Source organism: Diceros bicornis, chromosome 15 (genome assembly GCF_020826845.1).
Source record: "Diceros bicornis minor isolate mBicDic1 chromosome 15, mDicBic1.mat.cur, whole genome shotgun sequence".
In the NCBI taxonomy this organism is placed as follows: domain Eukaryota; kingdom Metazoa; phylum Chordata; class Mammalia; order Perissodactyla; family Rhinocerotidae; genus Diceros; species Diceros bicornis.
The window spans coordinates 45255094-45281331 of record NC_080754.1 but is presented as its reverse complement, the minus strand read 5'-3'; positions in this window follow the sequence as shown (position 1 = coordinate 45281331).

The window sequence follows — 26238 nt, the reverse complement described above, 5'->3', positions numbered from 1 at the left end:
GGAAGAGTGTTTTTCTTAGGGGCCAGCACTTTAAACAACTTCTTCCAAGTAGCATTGGCACATGTCTGCTTAAATCCCCGTTCTCATCACGACATTTGATGGAACTAGGAAGCTCACTTGTCAGTCTAAAGATTGACCCACATGACCCCTCCACCAAAAGCCAGGGAGTGGACCACTGTGTTTTTATAGCACCTCAACTGAGAAGTGGAAAGCAGTCTCTGTAATGGGCACATGCTGAGACTGCAATTTTTGAAGAGAGTTGTTGTTTTGACTTCCTGACACTCACATCTAAATAATGCTTTTAGTCTCGGCTCACAGCGCTCTATCTAGGAGGGGCCGTATATCCTGTTCCTGTGTTTGGGGGAAGAAGACGAGAAGCTGGGCTTAGTGCCACTTGGTAGACTGACATAGAGCTATGTGACCCCAACGGAAATTGAGGTTTCACACTATCCAGAGACAGAAAGGTTGAATTCTGGAGGAGGTTTAATTCTTTAAAACTCAGAATAATAAAAGATGGTCATAAATATTGAATATTTTCATTTTGGCTATGTGTTTTAAAATATTTTATTATCAACTTTTAAAATATATGCTAGTGTCTGTCAGGGTCCAGTTAAGAAAACAGAAACCACATTAGGTATTTTAAACAGAGGGGATTCAATATAAGGAATTAATAGCCTCAAAGGAAAAAAAAAAGGATGGTGAGCTAACCCAGAGATTAATAGATTGGAACTAGCTACCACCTCAAGACTGGGAGAACAAAAAAGAAAGAGGTGGAGATACTAGAACCAGGGAGCTGCTGCCTCAGAGTGGGGTGTGAGGGGGAGGCCACTGCCTAGCTGTGCTGAGTTGGCTGAGAGGCTGCCACACAGCTGTGCTCGGACCATTGAGGGCACCACTCAGCTGGCTCAGACCTCTGTGGGAGTGCCTCATGGCAAGTGCTGAGGCTGCTGGGACTTCTGAGAAGGCACTGCGTGGCTGGTGTCCAGATCCCTGAGGGGGTTTCACATGGCTGTCCCGGGGTGCCAAAAGATGCTAGAGTCTTTGCTGTCTCTTTGTGCTGGAGACATGCTGACAGCTGCTGGAGGCAGGAAAAAACATCTCTTCTCTTCTCCTCCCTTTCAGTCTCCCCCGTTGTGCCTCTCACTGGCAGAATCTAACCGGAACAAGCTGGCAAAAGAGTCTTGGCAATGTGGTCCTCATATCTCCAGCCTCAGTGTCACAGAGCACAGAGTAGAAGGGTGAGAGATGAGTGGTGAATCAACTCTCACAGATCCCCTCTTTGGCTACCAACTATCCACACGCTATCTTCTACCCATTTTAAAACTTCTATCTTATGCTAGTAACAACTTTGTGCTTCTGTCTAGCAAGTTGTAACTTCCCTTTGTGAAAACATGCTTTCAACTTCTCCCCCCAAATTGGAGACACGAATCTCTAACACTCTTCGTATCCATCTCCAGGTGATGTTAATTATTTTTTTTGGTTTAGTCACTAAAGACTATATATTTTAAAGTTAATTGTCACCAACACTGTTTATATAAAAGAGAATTAGGAGGAAAAAAGGAATGGAAACAAATGAGGAAGAAACTATTCATATCTGCTACTTTCTTTATTTCTGGAACTGGTCACAGAGCCACAGCTGATATTTATAAATTCCTTTTTCTACCACCCATTCTACATTCTCCTTGCCTTCAGCCAGCTGGTCAGTGCTCTTTACCTGGTGATGTGACCCAAGCCTTCATTCTTGAAGGGTCTGAATTCTTTTTCAGTCCTGTATTTTTTGTGTGTGTGTGAGGAAGATCGGTCCTGAGCTAACATTCGCCAATCCTCCTCTTTTTGCTGAGGAAGACTGGCCATGGGCTGACATCCGTGCCCATCTTCCTCCACTTTATATGGGACGCCGCCACAGCATGGCTTGCCAAGCGGTGTGTCAGTGCGCGCCCGGGATCCGAACCGGTGAACCCTGGGCTGCCGCGGTGGAGTGTGCGCACTTAACCGCTTGCGCCACCGGGCTGGCCACAGTCCTGTATTTTTTGGACATAGTAAATTACTAAGAGATGCCTTAGAGAATCCCCTGAGTTCTAGACCTCTGCTAGCATTATGTAGCAACCAATACAGGTCAACAGAATCAATTACCCCAACCAAGTACAGCAACCCTTCCTTTATCTGTTGGTTCAGTGACATGAGGAACCTAAGTTGCCAGATGGCAATCTCAACTTCCACTTCAATAGAACAATTGTTGTTTCCCTGGTAGAATCACTCTCCTTCTAGGAAGTAAGCTGTCTAAAAAGTGCCCACTACACAAAGTTGTGGGAATAGGAAGCAAGTATCCTGTAAGTAGATTATTAGGAGTAACAGTGAGAGGAGCTACTGTCATTTTCATCTCTTTATTTTCAGATCCAGAGATGCTGGCTATGGGAGAAAAAGCACCGTGTATTGTCACTGGTTTAAAGCATATGCTGCATCTTGTAGGATAGTGACTCCACCTTACATGACTTTCTCTCAACTAGAACCATAATGGAATCCAGGAGGCCATGCCACGTTTCCCTGAGGCCAGCTGCTTCTAGGTGTTAGTGGTAAAACAAGCGAGTTACATGGGTGTGAACCCGTTGCTGTACTTGTTTTTTTGCTGTGAAATGAGTTGCTTAGTCTGAAGCAATTTGCTACCATGAAGGTCAATACCATGAAAGGATACCAAGAACGTGACTAAGGCAATCAATAAGTCCATAGATGGTGTGTTGGCAGAGGTACTGCAAGTGGAGAAGAAAAAGCAATATCTAGAATAAGTGCTTATTCCAGTGAAGACAATTGCACTCTGTCCATTATGGAAGGGGTCCAGTGTAGCTGGTGGCTGGATTATCTCCCTTCCCCACCAAATGGTGCCATAACAGGAGCTCAGCGCTGGCTTCTGCTGTTGTCAACTGGAGCACTTAGTAGTGGTGGTAGCCACGATTGGTGATGGGAAGTCCATGTTGTTGGGCCCATATGCAGCCTCCATTCCTGCTGTCGTGTCCTGTGTACATGAACCCATTGAGCAAGTACCCGGGTGTTTGGAGAAAGAAACTGACAGACATCCACTGAGTAGACTGTTTTTTCTACCTGATTATTGCGATCTTTGTCTGCAGCAGGTAACTTTGTGAGCATTCATATAACACTTAACATTCACATAAATACCTTCATGCTCTGTGCACATATAAGAGGTCCATCTACATACTGCTTTGCAGACAATCTTCTGATCCTTCCTTTCTAAATCCTTGGGGATCCAGCCAACCATTAGCTATTACCCATGAAGCAGTGTAGTTCGTCCATATCTCAGGCCATCTCTCAGTGCAGTCAAAGTGGAGAGTGAAATATATTGCTTAAAGTTCTGCCCACTGAGAGGATCTCTCTTCCCCAGTGTTTATTTCTTTTATTTTTATTTTTTTAGCACACTCTTGATTGTGGCTATGGTGCTCTATTCCAAGTTTGTCAGTGTATTTAGAAAAAAACATCTGTAAACCAGACCCTTCCTCAGTCATTTGTTCGCAGAGAGATCTCCATAAAAGCCTAGTATCAGATGAAGGAAAGATGGCAGCGCGGCAGAAGAATGCGCCATAGGAACCTGAGCCGCCAGCACATGTGACTTTATTGTTCCTTTGGGATCTACTTGAGCCTGATTTTGCACATACCATTTCCTCTTGGTGACAAAGTGTTGCCGTGCATGCCTAAGTGTGTGGCCTAATAAATCAGATAACACCCAGTCAATTATAGGCAGCTCAAGTCCACAGGGCCAGAGGTTCATTCTCTGTAAGGTCCAATAGCAAGGCAGGAGCAGTTTCTCAAAAGGAGAACAGTTATCTGGAAAGCAGGGCACTACTTTACTTCAAACCCTCAGGGTATGCACCACGGTCATCCTCTTGGAGGATGAGCCTCTTGGAGGCTCCTCTTGGAGCCTTTGCCATAGGCTCCATACAGTGTAGGGACTTACCGTAGAAACAGCAATTGCTACTGGATCTGCTGGGTCATAGGTCCCTGTAGCAGCACAGCTTGCACTGGATTAGTTTACAGTCTACATCCTGGACTAATTGTAGAGCCTGCTTTTACTTGCTCAGTACTCAAAACTGGTTGCATTATGGGTCGTACACTCAATTGGTCAGAGCAGCACATTCAAATGTGCAGTCTGTTGCCTCCAAAATATAGAGTTCCACCAAATGGTGAAAATTGTTCTTGTTTATAGTTGGTACAAGGTGCAACAACTTGTCTTTCCCTTTGGAGGGAATATCCCAGTATGATCCAGAATGTTGGACCCCTAGAAACTTCATCTATGTGTCTGCCTCCTGGATTTCATTGAGTTGTAGCTTCTACCCTCTGAAGCATGTGTCTTAATCAGGCATCTAATGTCCGTGCTACCTATTATTCATCAGATTCAAACATCATGATGTCCTCCATGCAGTGAAATGGTTTGCTCTCTTGTGGGATCAAGGTCCCTGCAGACTAGATTATGACAAGAGAGTTGACTTAGCCCTAAGACAAGATGGTAAAGGTGATTCCATATAGTTCTTTTAAATTTTAAATTGATATATGGAGAAAAGCATTTGTTAGATTAATAGCTGCCTGAATATAGAGCTATCATATAGAAGGTTGGACTTGGGCCTGGGAGATAACAGGAACATAAATGGAACCAAGTTCTTCACAATTAATAGGATGTGGGAATATGTGGTATGTAATGTGGTGGTTGGGGGCAGCCATGGAAGAGACTTTTAAAAATATATCAAGATATGGTTACTGGGTCTTCATTTAAAAAGTATAACAGTATATTACTTTTGTGCCATTCTTTGCTCATTATAAAACCCTGCCACATTTTTGAAGGATTATATAAAAGATATATGAATTAATAATGGAAAACACTTAAATTCTATAAATAGTACAAGGTCATTGCTGTTTACTTTAGTCCTCATAATAGAGCTGTAAAATAGACTAAAGTTTATTCCCGTTTTATAGATGAGGAAAGTGAGGCTTTCTGTATTTAGGTAAATTGTCTGAGTTCTCACAGCTGATCAGTAATAGAGTTTCAAGTCAAAACCAGCTATATTGATTGATATGTTGATATTGGTGATATTGTTAGGATATGGGCATATGTTTGCATAATTGAGATGTTAATTTGTATATTCTTATTTTTCTCTTTTCCTTTCCCATTCCCCAAACCCTGTCCCAAAGAGGGTAGAAGCAGAGAGAAGGAGGGACTCTTTAAGAAAGAATGCTGGTTTTCAGTTTGTTCTTCATGTAGCAGAGACCCATGCCCTGCTCCCTTGAAGAATCCTGGGGAAGAACATGGTGGGGAGCGACGATCATGAGGTGTACCTGGAGAGGCTGAACATTAGGCTCTGGGGCTTCAAGCCCTGGCAAAGAGTTCTGTGCCAAACATGGCAGGAATCCGCAGAGCTGTCTGAACTTTAAGGGAGTGTGAGAGCTTGGACAAGGAGCCCATGGGTGGTGAGTGGTATGGATTGACGACAAGGGGGCTTGGTCCAAGCGATGTGATCTAGGTGAGTTCTCAGGGGCTTTTGCACAACACTGGGAAGCCCAGTAAGACGAGGACTTGTGCTTAAATGTATTTTAATTTTGGAACAAAATGAAGTATTGTGACATTTCTCATACACCCTTGTTTGTGGAGTAAAAGTCATACCTCCTACTTGTATATTTGTTTGGGGGCATAGAAGGGAAAAGCAGGGTAGCAGTGATGATGGGACCGTGATTCTGGGTATAAGAGAGCTTGAGAATTTGCTACATATCACCAAGGGCTTGAAGAGAAAAGAATGGCCTTATGTGCACCTTAATATCACTATCAACTCAACGTGTTTTCAGTCTATTATTGGTATGTGCCAGTGGCTGATTCACTTAGCTGTTTGGAAGAGTGCTAATGAGGCCAAGGTCGGGGTTCTCATTTCCATACAGTCGGAGACACTTAGTGAGAGAGAACTTCAGCTCCAGTCACCACAGATTAAATCCCAAACCAGCACCAATTGCCTTACAGATACGTGCGCTGGGTCATGGGAGGCCAGGTGAGAGCGTGTGAATGACTCAGCACAAAGCCCACCACCTCCTAGGGGAAAAACTCAAAACACATGTCCTGTTCTGTACTTGTAATCTGTTTGAACGCTTATGAAGGAGAAAGCACACTGCCGCTGTATGAGCTAATTCACAAAGAAGAAATATATCAAACCAAGTTCCTCTAATTCCTGAATACATAGAGTCTGATATGGCAAAAGGCTCTATCTTTAGTTGGTTTAGCACCGTATCTTATCTGCACTAAACATTTTACTCATAATATGCAAATATTGTGGTGTAATTTACAAAAATAATACAGATTTTAAGAAGCATGTTTAAAAATCTGCAAAATGAAGATGAGGATTCTAAGGTTACATTTTAATAAAAATTCTGAAAGGAAACAATAATTAGAACATATGGAACGTTCCAATGATTTTTTTCCTTTGTTGTAGCATAATTTACATACAATGCACTCGTCTTAAAGGTTCAGTTCAATGAATTTTGACACTTGTGTACATCCATGTAACCACGACTCAAAACAAGACGTAGAACGTTTCCATCACCACAGAAAATTTCCTTCTGCTTTTTTCCAGTCAATTCCTCCTTCACCTTCCCAGGCAACCACTGTTCCATTACCGTAGATTAGTTTTGTCTTTTCTTGGACTTTACATAGATGTAATAGATCAGTATGCACTTTTCCGTGTCCAGCATTTTTCACTCAACATAACGTTTTTGAGATTCACTCATATTGTTACATGGTATCAGAAGTTTATTCCTTTTTATTTTGGTATGAAGATACTACAATTTGTTTGTCCATCATCCTGTTGATGGATATTTGGGTTGTTTCCTGTTTTCAACTCTTATAACTAAGACAGCAATAAACATTTTCCTAAAATTATTAAAATTCTTGTTTAAATTCTCATTTTTCATACTAAAGCTCCAAGAGCAGAAAATGTTCTTTACATCTACAAACTGTTTCCTGGTTCCTTCACTTTGCTGTGATTTTCTTTAATTGGCGTCAAGATTCAGGAGTTTAAAAAAGTTAAATTTTCCGAAATGACTGATAAGTTACAAGTAGCGTACTGAGGAGAACAAAACCAAAAAGTGGGTTCCCTGCACCCACGTTTGCATCAGCTTCAGCCTCCTGGGCTGTGCCCAGTTAAATCCAAATGTGTATGTTTTGCATTCTATTTTGCAAAGCCTCTCCTGTTTGCCAATATGAGTTCATTCAGTAATTCATTATTTGTTTGTTTACTTAACAAACGTTCATCAGACTCCTGTTATACATTTGTTGGGCTTGTGCTGTGCTCTGAGTACATAATGGCAAGGGTTATGTTAGGATCAGAACCCAGACAATGCTTGCTGTGACAATGCCTGGCACATAGAGGAAACTGAATGCCTATTTTTTAGTGAATGAAGGAACTCCAGCTTAGTGTGGAGATGGACTTGAATACAAATAAACTGGTACGGTAGAAGTAGGGAGAGAGTACTATGGAAACATCAAGACTATAAATATTTGCTTCTCTTTTTACCTGGGGCCCACTTGATCATATTGCTCTAATGACACTTTCTCTGTTGGACTGTAGTTAGTCTAATTATGGCTTTCTCCCCCATTTAAGGGCAGAACAGAGACTGTTTCCTTTTAGTCTTGGTATCTCTAGCACTCAGTCCATAGCCTGGCACTCAGAAGGGAGTGACTAACTGTCTAGGTTTGCCAAAAAAAAATTATGCAGAAAAAGGGACATTTGAGATGGGCCTAGGAGAGGAGAGGGGAGTGGGGTGGTGGGGGATGGTATTCCAAACTAGAAACCGTTTGATCTTGGAGGTCCTTTGGGCACTAATTGTTTTCTCTCTTGAAAAATGTTATTTAATATTCCTGAATCACCATCATGATTTTGAATCCCTTTTAGCAATTCAGTTTTTGATTAACTTTTTTGTGCGTGTGTGAGGAAGATTAGCTCTGAGCTAACATCCATGCCAATCCTCCTCTTTTTGCTGAGGAAGACTGGCCCTGGGCTAACATCTGTGCCCATCTTCCTACACTTTATATGGGACGCCACCACAACATGGCTTGACAAGCGGTGCGTCGGTGCGCGCCCAGGATCTGAACCGGCGAACCCCAGGCCGCCACAGCGGAGTGAGCACACTTAATGCTTGCGCCACCGGGCCGGCCCCATAATTAACTTTGTAAAAGCCCTTACTACATACACATCTGCATAGCAAAATGGTCCTGAGCCAAGGTTTTTTTTTTTCTTACAAAAGATTATGTTCTGGTCATTTTTTAAAACAATTATTCTATTGAATCCTTTAAATACAAAAGATGGATATGACAAAACAAAAATAGTTGCCTAACATTTAAGCAAAGGCTTTTATCCTGAATAGAATGAAAAAAGGGAATTGTGATTATTACGATTTTTAGCCATTCCGGGTAGAAGAATGATCTGTTTTTCAAATAATTTAAAAAATTAAATGATTTCTTCTTCATAATTGATAATCAAATCCAGCCAATTTAATTTATTGTTGAAGAATATGCATTCCATTGGTTTAAAGAGAATACTATTAACAAAGAAATTAGAATCTATTTAGTTCATATTTATCATACAAGTGGAAACCGCACATAAGGATTCAGGAAGAGTATTAGCATTACTTTTTTTCCCTTTACGCTTGCAGGCATTGAGTAAATTGCACAGGAAACTTCTCTGATTGAATGTTGGAGGTTATCCTTCGGTAATCGAGGCCCACAATGATTCGAGGCATTATGAATTCTAAGACGTAAATTACAGGAGCTTTGAAGATAGGAATGATTCTCCTAGGCAATGCAGTGCACAAAGGAGCAGAGTGGAAATGTCAGCATTTATGTTTTATTTTGGAGAAGATCATCTCCTCAATTCTCTCCTTCCCTACTTTTCTTTAGCAGATTATGACATAAAAGAAATCTCATATTCTTTGTAGATATAATGCAGAAGTCTAATATTTCAGAATTCAGAATAAAACTTTCTGTGCCTTTAATAAGATCTTAAAGCACTTAAGAAGCATTAATTAAGCTTTACAAAGCAACTCTAAGATGATTTGATCAATTCAAAAACATAGTCGTAAAGTCTGTACTCAACTTTCAATTACTCTATGTCTCAGGGGAGAAAAAGCACAGATAATACAAACCACAGATGATACCCAAACCATTTCTACTCAATAAACAATGGCACTGATACTTTTAAAAATGCAGCTAATCCAAAGTCATTTATATTTGATCTTAGAATGCATTATATGATTTTTTTTCGTGAAACCATATGAATATTTACTGTCATAATTAGGATTTACTTAAATGGAAACTACAATGAATTTGATCTCCTTGCAAAATGCTGATTACCGGAAGGAAGAATTATTTATATGTCAGGCTACGTGTCAGAAGCAGTCCAGAGATGTGTGGTTTTGCCTGTCTATAATCTGCAAAGTGAAATCCCCTACATAAGCTTGCATTTCATAGAACTTTAGAGACAGGAGAGTTCTCCTCCTAGATAAACTGCATCAGCACGAGCCCAGCTCATTTGAAAGATAACATTGAGGCCCACTGTAGTGACAAATGACTTCCTAGGGCTGGTTAACAACATTATTATTTACAATGTGTGGGGTGGGGAGAAAGTGTATGCGTGCGCGCACTCAAGAGAGAAAGAGAGAGAAAGATCAAGAGATCAACCTAAATTTTCCACAATTGAAGAATGTTTGAATAAAACATGGCCTATCAACGTCATGTCATTCAACTACCATTAAAAAAAATATAACTAGAGCCAGCCCCAGTGGCCTAGTGGTTCAAGTTCCGTGTGCTCCGCTTCAGCAGCCTGGGTTTGGTTCCTGGGTGCAGAACCACACCACTTGTCTGTCAGTAGCTGTGCTGTGGCGGCGGCTCACATATAAGGACTAGAAGGACTTACAACGAGAATATACAACTATATACTGGGGCTTTGGGCAGGGAAAAAAAAAAAAGAGAGAGGAATATTGGCAACAGGTGTTAGCTTAGCCGAATCTTTCCCAGCCAAAAAAAAAATTTTGATTCCTCTCTCTATATATATGTAACTAGTTGGCAACAACCTCAACTGAGATATCCCTTCTTCTAGGCTAGGCCATTCTTTATTTCCCATTTCTGGGGTGAATGCCCCTCCTGGATTCTGCCTTTGAGATTGCACATACCCCACAGTATTTATATACTTCAGTGTATTTTCTCTGAGAGATTCTACACTCTCTGAAGGCTGGGACCATGGCAATCTTGCTTATCATTTCATTTCCAGATCCCAGTCAAGTGCCTAGTCCATGGTTATCATTCACTAAATATTAATTTCGGTTGAATAGAATGTTATAAATACAAAAAAGGAAAATCAAGAAAAAATGTATTTACAGCTACAAACACAGTCACAGAGTCTCAGGCTCTCTCCCTTTCTATATGCACTTCCTTCCATGTTTAGTCTTGACACTTTCCTGGATTGTTTTCCTGCATGTTGTCCAAGAACCACAGTGGATGACTTCAAGTGGCAAGATGCTGGGCTGTCACAGAGAATGTACAGTGTACGTGGCACTTAGAAGTAGTAGTTTTTACAGAGAAGCGACTTTTTGGTACAGCTTAAAAAACAAACCACTGAACTTTCAGCTTTTAAAAAAGAATCAACAGATACACTCATCCCACAGCAGAATTTCACTCCAAACCTAAGCAAATCAAACCTCCTCAGTGACCTCTAGAGACTGACACAGAAAACCAGGTTAGTGGTCGAGCCAGGTCCCAGGTTTCCTGACCCTTAGAGCAGTGCCGTCTGACTGCCCCACTGTCTTAGTCAGGTCAGGCTGCCATCATAAAATGCTATAGACTGGGTGGCTTAAACAGCAGACGTTTATTTCTCATAATTCTGGAGGCTGGGAAGTCCAAGACCAAGGTGCTGGCAGATTCAGTGTCTGATGAGGACTCTCTTCCTGGCTTGTATCCTCAAATAGTGTAGAGAGAGAGCCAGCTCTGATCTCTTCTTCCTAAAAGGGCGCTAACCCCATCCTGGGGCCTCCACCATTATGACTCCATCTAAACCTAATTACCTCCCAAGGCCCCATCTCCAAATACCATCATAGTGGTGGTTAAGGCTTCAATACACGAATTTAGGGTTCAGTCCATGACACCCATGCCATCTTAAAGGGAGAGCAGAAAGGAGGAACCTCCTGAGCGTCAGCCCTGTGCTGCCTCAGGACTCTCCACATTTCTTTGGATAGTTCTGTTCCATTTCCACAAATTTAGGACTAGATTTACTTTAAAAATTTATCTTGGAAAAAGAATTAACACTTTCTCTTGTATTAGGGCCAGTTGCTAAGAGCCTAAGTGTCAGAATCTCGTAACTGAATTCGAGCGAGGTCATTGTGGTCAAATGGAGCTGGGGTGGGGTGTTACAATAATGGGGCCAGCATCTGGGGGGGAGGTGGCCACGTGTTCTAGGAGGAGGTCTAGTTCCAGATCAAGAATACCTCGGAAGTGAGAGGAACCCAGGAATGGAGGCACTGAGGGAGCGCAATGTCAGAAGTCCAGGAAGGCTGGCCGTTGGCATCTGGAGTATTCATCTTCAGAGGCCAGGTCCTCCACCACCTGGCTAGCTTCAGGGCTCTTAGAGCATCTGACTTCTGCTGCCCAGCACTTACCATAGGGTGTAATTACATACCTGTTTGTGTGATTTTTGGCCCTGTCTCTCATTAGGCAGACAGCACGCATTTTTGGCTTGTTTTGTTGTTGCTGTGGTGTCCTCAGGCTTAGCACAGTGTTTGGCACATAATAAGCATGAATATAAATTTCTTGACTAGATAACGATGGAGTAAATGAATTAATTTGAGTTCATTGCATGCATTCCCAGAAGGACTAAGGTAGAGAAGTCACGCAGAGCTTCATTGACGGAGAACAAGGGAAAAGCATGGTCATCACATGAAGATGGGTTGGGGCCAGAGAAGTAAGCCATAGATGCTGAGACTCAGAATCCAGGGCCGCAGTTACTTGTCTCTCATGCCTAAGGTAATATTGGGTCCTGGGGCTTCAGATGAGGACTGAACATAGGTGTCCTCTCAGCAGTATGGAGCGGTCTTGGGACTATGGTATCTGGAAGCAACGCAGGGCTAACACAATGAGTTTTGAACACATTTGGTTCAATTCTGAGCCCTTTAAGCTCAGAAGGCTGTTTTACGGATATCTTTCAGAATTAAGAGCGTACACAAGATTTCGGCGACTGTGAAGCTGGGGAGATCCCGGCTGGGCTGAGGATATCAGATCTCATTGTCCTCACAGCCTTCCCACCCTCACCCGAAGCCCCTCAATAAAATGGTTTGATTAAAAAAAAAGAGTGTACACAAGATTCTTTTTCTTCCCTTCCTTCCTAAATTCTTTGGTCCAGCCTGGATTATGATTTTCAAAGTCAAGGAAACATCAGCAATCATCTGAAAACATATAGCACCACCCTCATGCCTACTTCTCCAAACTACTTTAGAGTTCTTCTGGCCTCTGCGTGCGCGTGCGCGCACACACGGACACTCCCTAGGTGGAAACCTATAGGCCAACCACAGACCCAGAAGCACATTGGGAAAGCAATAGTCAGGGTCCTTCCTTTTCCTTGAGTAGGCCTTCATAAAAGAGTGGCTACTGTTCCCCCTGTAGAAAGTTCTGGACGGAGGCCTAATAGGATTCTTCTGCAATTCCCCCTCTATGGGGGTGAATCACATACGTTAGCCACATCAGCCCTTATATTCAGTGATGGAGGGATCTCACATTGTCCTCTGTACCCTTACCCCCAGCTGACACTCAGCTATGGTGCTCACTGTGTCTCATTCACAGGAAGGCCATCCTGTCTTCCAATCAAGTTCTCTCTCCAATAAACCACACTGCTCAGGGCTCACCCTTGTGTGATAAAACTGTGGTGGGGCTAATAATAGAAACCACAAATCCTGCCTGCCAATCCTGCATTCTAACCTCTAATCCACTTGTAGCAAGGACAAATGTTTTCAGGAAAATAAAATGGCACTGCATAGAACACAGAGACACAACCTCTCCTGTTGTCAGATCTTCCACTCAGAAGCCTAGAAATAAGGGGCTGGATTCCACCCTCCACACCTTGGTCACCATATACCTGGTTTCAACCTTTCCTCTAATTTCTAATATAACATGAGTTACAAAAGCAATGAAAAAAATGAAAAGACAACACAGGCAAGAGGGGGAAAGAGATGTAAATTTCATCATTTTTACAACTTTCTTAATGATGGGAATTTGTCTTTTGTGTTTCACTGCAATGCAAAGAGCCTAATAAAAGTTCAATATTAGATTAATGCGACTCAACGTTTGTCAAATGGAAAGTTGGCTAAGTGGGTGAATTCCTTAATCGAGTGACTGCATTTGAGGACCAGAGGCAGCCTGCTCAGTGGAAAGTACCCTCAGAAAACCTAACTGTGAGTCCCAGCTCACCACCCATATCTCGTTCAAAGGGACAAACTATTTCATCTCCCAAGCCGTCGAGAACTTATCTCTTAAAGAGCGTTGCAAGTAGCAACCCTGTTTGCTGCATAGAACTGTTTTGAGGCTCAGGGAGAGAGAATGTATAGGAAACGCTGTATAAATTGTAAATCTACCTATAACTGTTAGGAATTATCATCTCTGGACACAAATCCATTTATTGTTCTTGGTTGGCTGTACACATAATTCAAATTCCCCAGAAGATAGCTCAGCCTTCATTTCTAGCTATGTGGTATGCAGCTTCTAAACATTTCTACTGAAACCTTGCCTCTTACCCTTTAGTCTTGAGGGTCTACCCAGAGCTCCCTCACTCAGTTAACTTACATTCCCAGCCAGCTGTGGGGCAGGAATTGCTGATCTGATTTGTTTTAACCAGCGCAGCCATTCTGTGTCTTGGTCACTGAAGTGCTTTCATAAAGACACAAACCAGAGTGGAATCAAACACAGACTTTGGTGAGAGATGAGTTCTGGGAGGAATCTGATTTAACAAATGAGATATGTAAACAGGGCTCAGGAAGCTGCGGCTACAGACTTCTCTTATGAGGCTTTAACTTTCTCCGTTTTGAAACGCCATGTCTGCTTCACTGTGTGGTGAATGTCAGCGAATTAACAAAGTACATTGAGATTCCTCAGCTGGTAATGTGATAAAATTTAAAATATCATTCTTATTTGGCATCCCTTTGGAGTTTTCGTGGCACTAATGAAACTAATGAGAAACAACCTTAGGCTGCTGGGGAGGGTGAATGAGTGTATTTTCAGACTGCGTTTTTGGGTAGTTCAGTCTTCTCTAATTAAATGCATGAGAACAGATTTATTATTGAAGAAATAAAGAAAAAGATCAGGCAAAATCAGCAATTGATCATTGGAAGACACTCAGTCACCCACTCCTGTTTTTTTAACAGGAAACCAATTTATTAGTTTTTTTGTGTATCTTTCCAACATTTTTATACAAATACAAGCAAATACAAATAAATATTCATATTTTTTCCCTTCCCTTCACAAAAGGTCAATCATCCACTCTTTTACGTCAGAAATCTTATAGCAGTGTTAAAATAATAATAAAACATAGCTATAAAAGGGTGGATGTTTTAGGCTTAGACTTTTGCTTGTCAGTAACATCTAACTCTGAGAGTCCTAGGTCACAGATACATGCCTCACTATGGCAGTCGCTAGTCAGTTTGTCCTTGGTTCCCATGGACTACCAAATAATACATATTTGCCTTCACTCTGGTCTGCAGTGAAAATAAAATCAGAAGAGAAAGAAGACATGAAGTGGAACAATGTGGTTGGGAAATCCCCACGCCTTTACCCTTTAAAAAAAAAAGAAAAGAAAAAGAAACTGTCGTGTAAGTAAGGCCAAAGAGAATATTAAATGCATACCCTATGAGTCAAAGAAAATAGTGTTAACATTTATTCATCAATGTTGATCATTGGTCTTGGCCGCATATGTGAAATTTAAGGGTGGCAGCCTGTGCTCTGTCAGTACGTTTGTATCAAACCACAAGTGTCTGAGTTCTTATTGCTTAAGTGCCCAGTTTCTAGGGAGTTTTGTTTCTGTTTTTATTCTTTTGTTTGTTTGTTTCTTTTGTTTTTGGTTCATGAGTATCCAAAGAATGAATTTGTTAACAAAAAATAAGACAACTGATAGGTAAAGAAAAATAAGAAAATACTTCCATGATGCAAGACAAGATTTAAATTTTTTTTTTTAGTCTTTTCTTTCTCCAAGCAGATTTAATTTAGAAGTATGAACCAAGAAAAATTACAACATCATGCTCTGGCAAGCTTGCCTCAGATAATGGCTTGTGTGACCAATGGAAGTCATGGGGGAAGGGAAATTCAGAGAGCAACGAGGAACTTCTCTGTCATCTCAGAGTTTCACAATACACACAGGAAGCATTTGTAGCCGGCCCTCCGTTAGCCCAAAAGATTAGCTAATCCCTTGTTTCACCATAAAATGCATTTTCAGCACAAGGTCCTGAACTGCAAGCAAAGTCTCTGCACGGTAGGCTCCCAGTCTTCCTGGATTACAGTTGAAAGATGCTTTACATTGCTCATGCTGACTTGGGCAATCAGGAAACGGATGGTACCTGGGGATGTGCTGGGAGACATAAGCCTCTTCATAGCCCACCAATGGAGCAAGCTGATCCCCACGTCCAGCATGCCCTGTGAGTTCTGCAACAGTGTTCTTAGAGTAGTATCAGATTCCTGAAGCCAAGAGATGGATTAACTGTCCAGGTGCCCCAGCCAAATTCCAACTCAAATTAATACATCCTGTCTATACAACCTTTCACCTCTATATAGTGGAAGGGTGACCTCCTGTTGTTCACAGGGGAAGACAAGCTGCTACATGTTACCATGGTGGTTTCTGAATGTCTTTGCTACTAGGCTGCTTCACCACTTGTGGATTGCCCTCCAGCTCTTTTTCTCTAGACATAGTCATTTATTTCTAAAATGCTTGGGGGAATTTTTGAAATTATAATTTTTTTAATTTGGAGGAAGAATTCATCACAGATTTATTGTGCTAGAAGAGGCTTTAGAGATTATCTAATCCAATGGTCCAATGCCTTTTACTTTACAGAGAAAGACATGAGAAGTCCAGAGAGGTTAAGTGCCTGCTCAAGGTCACCCAGCTAGTTAGATTTGCAATGTGAGCACATGATTCATTCCTAAACTATTCCCACGGGTCCCATGTTTTCACAGCTCCTCATTAAGCAAAGGCCCTAACTAAGACAGCAGTTTTGTCACACACTCTACACCCAGCACTTTTCACCTCTAAGACTTGATGTCACCAAGAATGCCATCAGCCTGAGATCAGCTCGGAGGGTCAGCTGCTCGTAGGGTTTCCTGTGCACTGAGGCAGCATGACAGCTGGGGAGTATCTATCACATTTGTCTTTCTGAAAAACCCCCATAACCAACCTGGAATTGAGCATAGATTCCAAGTCACAAATATGACCAAATTCGTGTGCTTTACCCATCTGATACCACAAGGTTCTCTCTCTCTCTCTCTCAAATATAAAAATATAAAATAAACAATAGGAACAATTAGGGTAAAGGGAAAATTGTTTTGTTTTTGGTAGGAAAATAATCAAGATAAGTAAAACGTGTACACGGAAATAAATATTATAAAGTCCCTGTTTGGTGTCTGGAGATGGGTGTTCAACTTTGGCTGTGAGTTTCATAGTGGCCTCAGCAAAGCAGGATAGATGATCTATGATAAGACTCAGAATAGTCGTAAGATTAAAAATAATCAATTCAAGAGAAGCATAGCCTTTACTCATACTGAGACCAGAGAGAAATTTCATCCCTTAATAACATCCTCTCAGTAGATGTGATAGTGAATTTCATACAGCTACTTTTCATCATGTTCCTCAGTGCCAGCCAAAGGCACAACAACTCAGGCAGATCAGAAAACGGGTTTCCAGGATATTGAGTGTGCGAGCAACACAATGGATCTAAGTACACACCATAATGTTTAGAAATCTGTGGATTCTCTGTCCTTCAGGAAATCTTCAGTGGCTACTATTCCTTAAAACTGTTTTTTAAAATAATTGTTGGGCAACAGATAGAGAAGGAATTGAATAGTGAGTCAGTGAATCCAGAGAAGACACTGGTTCCTGAGGTAAAGGCCAATGCTCCCCAGTATCCACGTTCTCTGCTTCTTCTTGGGCCACAGCTAGACTACATTTCTCCCTTGCCTTTGCAGTTAGGTGTGACCTTGTGACTGAACTTGGGCCAGTGAATTATGAGGAGGCCTGGCCCATCCTTGCACCATCCTCACTCTCTTTTCTCATATACGCTTTGGACTCAGAGGACTCCAAAGGTCTAGGGGAGGTCAGAGCTACAAGATGGAAGGAGCCTGGATCCCTGAATGACTATGAAGAGCAAAGTCTACTGCTGATCTACCATGGACTCTGACATGAGCAAGAAATAAATTTTTATTGTATTTATTGAGGTTTGGAGGTTCCTTTGTTTCAGCAGCTAGCATTATATTAAATAATATAGTCTTCAAACTTTTTGAAATGTAAGTCACATTGATGAGGCAAATGTCCTCAATAGCTACATAAGTCAATCACTCCTCTTTACATTGGAAAAACAACCCCCCAAATTACTCCTTTTTCAAGGCCATGTCATTTGACTTCCACTAGTCTCTAGGAAACTGATTAGCATGGGTATTGGTCTGCCTAGGCTTGATCCTTAACTTTGCCATCTGTGTGCCCTGGGCAAGTTATGTCGCCTCGCTAAGCCTCAGATCCTCCATCTACAAAATGGGGATAATAATAGGACCTGCTCTCAGAGTTGTTGGAGAGAGAAAACGCTCAGCCTGAGAGTGGGCATGTGGCAACCATATGATTAATGTTAGCTAGCAATGTTGCTATTTGTCAGAAATGTACACTCATGTTTGGCATGGGGAAGGCCCAAGGCAGGACAAGCTGAGTCTGTGCAAAGCTGGCTGAGTTTCTAGCAGTAAAGCAGTTCAGTGTAACCAGCCTCTCCTCCTTCCCAGCCTACCCTCCCCTACCCCTCCTTTGTCAATTCAAGCAATAGCCCATTCAACCTTCAGACTTTGAACCAGGCTGCTACAACCTGAGACCTGCTCAATCCACCTGAAATTTCTGAATGACTTTCATATGCTCCTTCTGGAAAAGGAAGATGAAATAACAATAATAATTCCTGATAATAAGTCCAGGCTTCTGAGTGTGTGAAGTTCTTTTTTTTTTCCCACTCAGAAAGCCTGTGATGATTCTACTAGAGCACTTTTTGATGTTGGAAAGTCTTATAATGATATGGCATGTTTCTGGAAAGATTTCACAAAAATAGACATTTTTGAATTAAAACAGGAAATAACTCAATATTTGAGTGAAAGACCATGCACTAGGTAAATCTTTCTTGAGGAATTTAGCGTCTTTCTTCCTTGCCTCTGACTGGAAATATAACCATAGCTAGTCTTGGCTAATAATAACATCACAATGTGTGCAGACCTGGCCTTCCTCAACAGCTTGCCGAGTTATTTGTGTCAGAAAGGATTTTATCACAAGTACATTTCTTCCTTCACTATCACATGATACATCATTGAATTTCCTGTCACAGAAACTTTCTAATCTCATTTACGGTCACAGAGGTTGAAAATAGATAATTAATCAGCATTTAAGTACCTTACCATCTGTAAAGTAAACCAGATATGGCGAGACTGGAAGCAACACAGAGCATCGCAGGGGCTCTGGACTGGGGGAATCCCACTTCTAGACAGCTTATTATATTATATTTATTTTATATAATATAATATAATTATTATATTAGATAATATAATAATTATATTATTCTAACAATTTTATTATTATATTTATATACATATATAAATATTTATATAAACAATATAAATAATTTATATTATAATAATTTATAAATAATTATAATTATAATAAGCTATAATAATTCCCATGGCTCCTTGATTTCTCTGTGACCCAGTTTCCATATGTGCAAATAGAGTTTGTTTCTCTCAGTATCTCTCCAATCCTCATAAAGTAGAATGAGCATCATAGTTCTAAGTATTTCTGCTTAATTTACAATATTGTTTTCACTCATGATGCAAGACAGACCAGTATTGATATAGGATTGCTCTGACTTTTTCTGAACCTAGGAAATATGTACTAGGAGACCTGCCAGTTTCCTTGTTCTTAATCCTCTTCAGTTCTACCAAATGCTCCCAGAGTGACAAGTTATATAGGAGTTGACCTGGGCTGATTCCTCCCGTTACATTCCATTCCATTCCATTCCATTCCATTCCATTCCATTCCATTCCATTCCATTCCATTCCATTATTCATTCATTTATGCATCCATTCATTTTTACATTTAATTCCCATAGCACGAAAGGAAACTTACCTTCTGAGAATATCTATTAAGCAAGTCTCAAACTGACAAAGTTACTAAACATAACTTTAAGACCTGACTTGGCTTGACCTCTTCACCAGTTCCTTAAATTTATTTAGAATTTAGCCATTTAGTTCATCTGGCTGGTTGACAACTGACTCAATAGTTATCCATTGTCTTAGGCTTCCCCTTCATTCATCAAGCCTTCTGTGAGTGTAATTGGAAATAAAGGGGCACTTGAAAAAGGATTTAGAGAATAGAAGGTACCTTTAAATTTGCAAGATGCTGACAAACAGAAGAATGCAAATTGAAAAAGAATGGCAGTGATTTAGAAAGTTGGATTTCTTTGACTCAGAGAAGATGAAGCTTCACCAAGGAAAGTAGAAGGGCAGAGCTGTGTTTCCTGTTCACAAACTGACTGAAGAGTGCAGTCTCTGTGCCATCTGAGAGAAGGTTTCATAACAGGACTGCAATGCATGCAAGACTCGACCTGACCGCACAGGACGTGAGACCCGGACTCGAATTCAGGTCTATCAAACCTCGGTTGTAACTTCGGCTCCCAGCCAGTTTGATTCCTGAAATATATCACTCAGTGTGATGTGCCATTTGCTAATTTTATTATTTTTGAAGAATAGGAAGTGAACTGATAGCCACATGCTAAATAAAGCCACACTCCCCCCGTTCAGTTGGGTGTGTAATGGGAGGCGCTTTGTGTGCTAGCAACTGAACAGCAAGGGTCTGACACTCAAATGTTCTTGTACTCGAGGTTTTGGGCTGCCGTGGGTTTTGTTGTCCTTATTTCTGTTTTGCCATCAATGGTGGCGGAGGTTATTGGATAGGCCTTGGCCAGCACTTGAGGGCTGCTTTGCCCAGTGACTGTATCTTTCCTGTTAGCATGCTGATCATACTTGGAAATTATGAGTCGGTGAAATGTAGCCGTAGGCAGTGGGGGTAGTAGATTACAAGGGAAAGTGCAGCCAAGGCTTCCTGTACCAACTCAGGGTCATTATCTTTGGGGGAAGATAGGGACTCACTATGGTGATAGGAACGCGCATGCTCACCTGGCATATGCTGTGTACAAAATGGATTAGGGGGAATATAGGGGCAGAAATCAAAAAGGAAACAGAATTAAACCTTCTTTTGCAGACATCAGGGTGGAGAATTGATAGCCGTGTTACAATATCACTGATATTGACACTTTCAAGCTGCTATTAGTTGGTAAGACTCATTAACTATTCACATTTGTCTGCCTTCATTCAACTCCTAGCAAGGGCAGTTACAGTCCTATTTAAAATAATAGAGTGAGATTGGTAACATTACTGATTTAACAGAAAATTAGAAGGCTTACATTCACAAAGCTTAGGTAATTGACACCAACAGCACTTTTCTTGTAATTTATGCACTATGATTGATTTCATTCCCCAGCTAGTCCTAAAAGAATCTCTGAAGCATATTCAGCCATCAGATTACTGTGCAAAGGAATTAAATGAGTATTACCCTGCTTGCTCTCTATTCCAGAGCTGGAAAAAGTTTCTCAGTGGAGCTCAGGAGTCAGTCTAAAATGATCATGCTAATATAAAAGAGTTCAGCTTCAGAGCGTTTCTTTGTAAGTGACAACTATAATTTATATGAAGAAATCTTCTTACTGATAACAAGGACACGATTACAAATGAGTCATTTATTCATGCTTTTAAGAGTATTTTTACAAACTATATGTAGATATGTATTCCCTGAATACCCTAAAAAAATTTACTTACCTACAATTTCTTGATTTTCATTCAGTGTGGTATTTGTATCATAATACATGACCATGATTCATGCTCCCCCATGTAATTAATAATGCTGAATACAGGACTTTTGATAAATCAGGAAGAAACACTAAATCCATGTGTTCTACCCTAGAAATTTCATGAAACAATGGCATAGAAGAGGCGGTAAACCTACAGTGTTCTAGTAAATTGTTATTATTATTTTTTGGCTATTTATTTAGCAGAGTAGGCACATTCTGGGATCTACTTGCCTATTTCTCTAGCTTCATATACAAGCATGTTCTCTTATAAGACTTTTATTCAACCATGTGGAACAGTCTAGAGTCCCTCACACTCGTCACCCTGTTTCATGCACCTGGTTCGCTGCTCTGGCTCTTTCTTCTCCCTGTCATGTCCTTATTCTGCATCTTCACCTAGTAATGACTGCTCATCCTTCAAAACTCAGTTCAAGGGTCCTCGCCTCCAAAATTCCTCCAGGATTCCACAATCCCGTTTAAGTCTTCCTCCTCTGTGTTCGCTTAGCAGCCGGGGACTGAGCCCATCCCAACCTTTGTCACACAATATTATTAATGTGATTTACTTGTTTATCACTCCATGGGACTGTAAGTTCCTTGAGGGTAGAGATCATGAGTTAATTAACTGTGAATTGCAGTATCTATAACAATACTTGACACAGAATGGTGGTTGATAAATGTTTCCCAAATGATTTGCGAAAGTAGAATGCAACCCTTTGAAAGGCCAAGTTTATATGATGCCCCCATTTTCAAGTTAAACCTAAAATTCAATCCTGAACATTTTTGCCACATGCACTTACACACACACACGCATGTACGCACAAATGAATGATTATAGGTGAGCATGCAGTTTTATTATATTGCCATACCATGTCTATACTGTCAAATTGGTTAAAATTCTCTGAGAAATTTTACCTCCATGTGCTCGCGGCATCCCAGGTAAAAGTAGAGTCATGGTCAGAGTTCATGTATACCCAGAAATGCAGGCACCCCAGGAATACCCTGGACTTAAGATTTCTCACTGTGAAGACCAGGGAACAAGGTGACCTTGAGGTCTAGGGATGTTGGAAGAATGGAATGGCCACCCTCAACCTCACAGAATTGGCTTGCTCAATACCATTCCTCCTTTCTCATTCTAAAACCCTCACTGCTTGCTGGGGCTAGAAAGCTAAAAACTATATTTTTTGGAGTCCCTTGCAGCTAGGATTCCAAGAATCAGATAAACTCTTGAGAGATTTTGAAGTGAGAGGTGCAGGTTTGTGGTGGAGGTGGCCTGTTTCTGGAGCCAGCAGCTGAGCTGTGGCTTCCCGATCCAGCAGGAGACCTGATTCAGGATCTTCGGCACCGGTGGAAACAGACTTCCCCCCATGCGGCAAAGGCAGTCGGTTCTAGGGTCTGGGAGTTGTGCCTGGGAGATCAATGTTTAGATCAATGTTTTTCAAACTATAGGTAATGAAATCTATTTAGTGTGTTGGCACAAGCGTTAAAAAAAAAAAAAAAAAGAAATAGAATAGAATAAAATGGAATAGAAAAGACATCCGAGTAGATTGCCCCTAGTAAAGGTTAATTTGTTTTCTGAAACTTGTAATTCAGTTTTATGGGTGTGTACATACATTTATGTATGTGTATTCTGAGTCACAATGTAAAATGTATTTCTAGCTATGAGTTTCAGTCACAAAAGTTCAAGAACATCTGGCCTAGAGCCTTACCTCCAGCATTTTCAATAATCTTCTTAATCCCTTCCTGTTTAAACTATCCAGAGGGGTCTTTTTTATCTGCAAAACATCTGTTCTGCTGCCCATCAGGCAGCATACAGGTTTATAGATGTTCTTTTTTTAGGTTGTGAGTTGCAGAGAGAGGTACTTGGCATTTTATTTCAACTGACAGCTTCTCCCTATGGTTTTCTCAGGCACTCCCCAATATTTTCTTTAATAAGGACAAGATAAAGGTATAAGATATAAGTGTATATTTGGGGGTTCTTGACTTTTTCTGGGTCCACAGCATGTTCTGGTGACCACAAGGAGAACTTTGTGCTTGAACCTTCCAAACAAACTCCTTGAGAACTCCTCCTCCCTCTCCTGGCCCTCCTTGGTGAGAGGGGGCAGGGGCTCAGCCTGAGGAGACCTGTCCACACCCACACGTTTCCAGGACTCTGGGGCTCCCTGCACACAGCTCAGAAGGGGATATGCCCAGAAATGGCTGGGCTCTGGGAGTCCTAGGAGAGACTGACCCAAGGTGACCATAAAGGTAGTAATAGGTATTGGAGGAAGTGGTCCTGCAAAATATTTTTAATATTATAAAGAGGCAGAATAAAGATATGATAGCCATCTGTGGAAAAGTAAAATCCTGCAAAGATCTAGACAGGAACAGATTTAAACACTCTTAATTGTTGTTCTGGGCAAAAAGTCAGCTGACAGCCCAGGATCAAAAAATTAGGTACTCCACCAATTCTTCTGATTCTTCTTAATTAACTTAATGTTTCCTTTATACCAGTCTTCAGCTTAAAGGCCTTCCTGACCGTGGCGTCTTGGTTGTCTCCGCGGAGGGGAAGTAGATAGCTGGTGGACAGACATAGAAGAGAGATTTTTTTCTCTGTCCTTCCACACCGCATGGATTTTATACCATATACAAGTGCTACCTATTCAAAATCAAGTTCATTAACCCCAACACTTACTCCCCAATCCATATTCTCAGCTGATAGCCTTGTCTTTTACTTCAGTGAGAACACTGAATTACCAAAAGACTTTCCTCAGATTCCCTTAGTCAGCCAATGCCTAAAACAGTGCCTGAAACATAGTAGTCACCCCCCTAAATGTGTGCTGAATGACAGACCAGCTCTCTGCAGTCTCCCAGGGTTCCGTCCGGAGCCTGTCTTGTAAGTCTTCCTGGTCCAGTCTCCATGTGCTGTCCTGACTCCATGTTGTCCATATCTATGGCTGGCCGGAGACACCCTCCCCCACTCTAGCCATGCACATCCTGACCATTCTTCAATACAGCTCCTTTCTCACCACTCTGTTAAGTCTATTCTATCCTTTCCAACTTCTCAGTCATTTCCTCCCCTCTTAACACCTACATATTATTTAGGACTTGTCGTGACCTCAATAAAGTGAATGAGAGCTGGAACTTGGTTTCACACCACTTCGCAGCTCCCTCAGCACTTACACAGTGTCCTACACGTAGCAGATGCTCAACAAATAAATATCTTTTGACTGGCTGAGGACATCTTTATAAACTCATGTAAAATTCACCAACTGGGAATATGGTGGGAGAAGGTCCCCCTCCCCCAGCCACCCTCATGGAAATCTGAATTTCTTAAATGAAATTTAAGAGAGCCTCAGGCTCACTCTCCTTATTTCTGCCAAGTGTTAATTATGTGTGGAACCTAAGGGGACTTCCATGTATGGATTACAAGGCAGATTATGAGGGGACATTAAGAGAGATAGCTGTGCAGCAGGAAGATATTCTTTTCTAAACTTTCGAAGACCTATAGTTCTCTAATTTGCTTTTAGGGGAGAGAGCTTTTCTATTATACATTTCATTTGTGCTCGGTAAAAAAGGAGAGAATATTTCCAAGAAAAATCCTTTGTCTGATTAGCTCTTTGCATTAAAGATTAAAAAAACCATAACAGAAAATTCTCAATCATTTTCTCTGAACCACACCTGGTAAGGTGTGGTTTACATTGTTGTGTAGATCATCTGGCTAAAACTAACCAGTTAGATCATCTTGACATTGTTGTCTAGATCATCTGGCTAAAACTAAGCATTGAGTGGGTGGGAGTATCTCATTCCAGAATATTCCTAAAAATATTGATTATGTTTTAAAACCCCTTCACATGTGGAGTGGCCATGAAGTGAGAGGATAAACCAGAGAGACTATATTGTCTGTCCTGTGTGGTCACTTGAGAGGTTCTTTTCTCCAACTTACACATTTATCCCTACTTTGCCGTCATTGCTCAAAATGAGACTGGGTTGCCTTTGAAGCCACTTTTCCACAGTTAGAGGGAAAATCACTCATTGTTTTATGGTCACATCTCATTTATTTGCTCTTAATCTGAACTGTAGTATGTTGATTATGTACCTCATTCACCAGATTTGGCACGAGATGATTTTGGGCTGTTTCCCAAAAATCAAGTCAAACAATGAACATTTGCTAACATTAAAACTACTTCGGAAAAGCAAGTGATATGGGCCCTGAAGGCAATTTCAAAAGAGGAGCCACAAGAGAGTTTTGAGTAATGGCAGGAGTGTATTGTTGCCTGGGATAGCTTTTTTATTAGAGACAACACTCATTTCAATGTGGAAGAGTTCATACATTTCTTTAAAATCAGTCTCCTCGTCTTATATTCACATCTGATATTTGAAAACTCGCTGTGAACAGAGGAAATGGTCTTAGTGGTTGAAGACTCTGGGTCATTTCTTAAAATTTTGGGGAGAAATTACATCCTGCCAAATGGAAAGTAAGATGAGTAGCAAGGAAAACATCATTAAAATTGCCAGGTGGCAGGAAGTACTAGAAACATAGACCTAGATTCAAATCTCTGCTTTACCAGTACTTGTTTACGACTTTGGGTTTGTTATGTAACCTTTCTAAGATTTTGTTTTCTTGTCTACACATTGGTGGTCTATTAAATGGGCACTTGTGTAAATCCTTTGTACAGAGCCTGGCAAATATTAGGATATTAGGCTCTCAAAAAATGTTATTTTCCTTAGAGAACAAAACATAATGTAGTAGAAAGAGGACCCTGTAGGACTTCAAAGTTGCAAGTTCTAGTCCCAACTAACCAGATAGGTGGCCTTGACCAAGTCATTGGAACTTTCTGGGCCCAGTTTTCAAATGACATTTGTAAACTTATGATATTATCTACTGTGATCGTTAATTTTATGTGTTAACTTGACTGGGCCATGGTGCCCAGATATTTGGTCAAACATTATCCTGGATATTTCTGTGAAGGTGTTTTTGAATGAGATTAACATTTGAATTGGTGGACTCTGAGTAAAGCAAATTGCCCTCCATAAATGTGGATGGGCCTCATTTTATCAGTTGAA